At 37.0% G+C, this 1,331-nt stretch overlaps 1 pseudogene; it reads left to right on the forward strand.

Annotated features, from left to right (window-relative positions):
- Window positions 1-1,092, forward strand: part of LOC109347020 — a 20,059-nt pseudogene extending 18,967 nt beyond the window's left edge.

Here is a 1,331-nt window from a genome sequence, read left to right on the forward strand (position 1 = left end):
GAGGTAACCCACTATAGACCTAGTGTCTTGTCGCGTTACCTTATGTTGTAAACTTATTTCAATTAGTTTTTTTAAACAATGTGAGGTAACCCACTATAGACCTAGTGTCTTGTCGCGTTACCTTATGTTGTAAATTCATTTTGATTTTTTATAATTTTTTAGAGCAATGTGAGGTAACCCACTATAGACTAAATGTCTTGTCGCGTTACCTTATGTTGTAAATTCATTTTGATTTTTTTTATAATTTTTAAAGAGCAATGTGAGGTAACCCACTATAAACTCAATGTCTTGTCGCGTTACCTTATGTTGTGAACACATTTTTTATATCACTAATAAAACATATTTTTGAAAGAACTACGTGGCCTTGATTTCTCTATTGCAGCTAGGGATACGTAGGAGCAGTTATTTCTTTTCTCTGTCAGACACACAAAAAATAAAAAAGAAATATTTTCTCTCTCTTTATTTTGTTTAATGATGTGAGGGTAAGGTTAAATGTTTTGAACAAATATCCACATAACTGATCTAGGTACCGTTTTTTTACGACGGGCGGTATGAGGTGCCTAACACCTTCCTTATCCGTAACCGACTCCCGAACTCAACTTCTATTTTCGAGTGAACCAACTATATTTTCAAAAATCGGGTTTTCATGTTTTCCCTCTAAAAAAACAACGATGGCGACTCCATTGCATTTAATTGCATGTTTCTCATCGCATCCATAAAAAGGGGTAGCAACATCATGGCGACTCCACTGGGGATATGCTGAGAGTCAGGCCTTATTAGATTAATTATGTGGATATTTATTCATTATTTTAACTTTTATCGTTCCATTTTCTTGTTGTTATTTATTATTTTTGTTATACTTATTTGAAAATAATTCTTGTACATAGTATTTGTGTTTTGCTACTGTTGTACAGGTTATGGGGTTATTATTTGTTTTGGTGCATTCGAGTTATCAAGGTTTGTACACTCCCTCACACACTTCACTATCATGCATGGTTACTTTCGGCCGTCTACCGGGCCTATTTACCCAATGTTAGGGGTACATTGGCTTGTCGTTATTGGGCCTTCGTGCACATTTCGATATTGCGCTGATGTACCACTCGGATTGTTACTGGGTATTACGGATATGGCCCCCCATGGTGTCTCGTACATCTTCGTGTCATATTTGTGATATCCGGGTCGTCAGCTTTCACTAGTGACGGCAGTCCGGGAACCTAGATGAAGTCTAGTACCACCGAAATTTTGCATGTACAGACATTAGAACTCCACCCTAGGGTTTGACCTTTTAGACCGAACAAACCTTGTAGGATCAAACACCTTTATGTAAGACA

Source organism: Lupinus angustifolius, chromosome LG05, assembly GCF_001865875.1.
Source record: "Lupinus angustifolius cultivar Tanjil chromosome LG05, LupAngTanjil_v1.0, whole genome shotgun sequence".
NCBI lineage: Eukaryota > Viridiplantae > Streptophyta > Magnoliopsida > Fabales > Fabaceae > Lupinus > Lupinus angustifolius.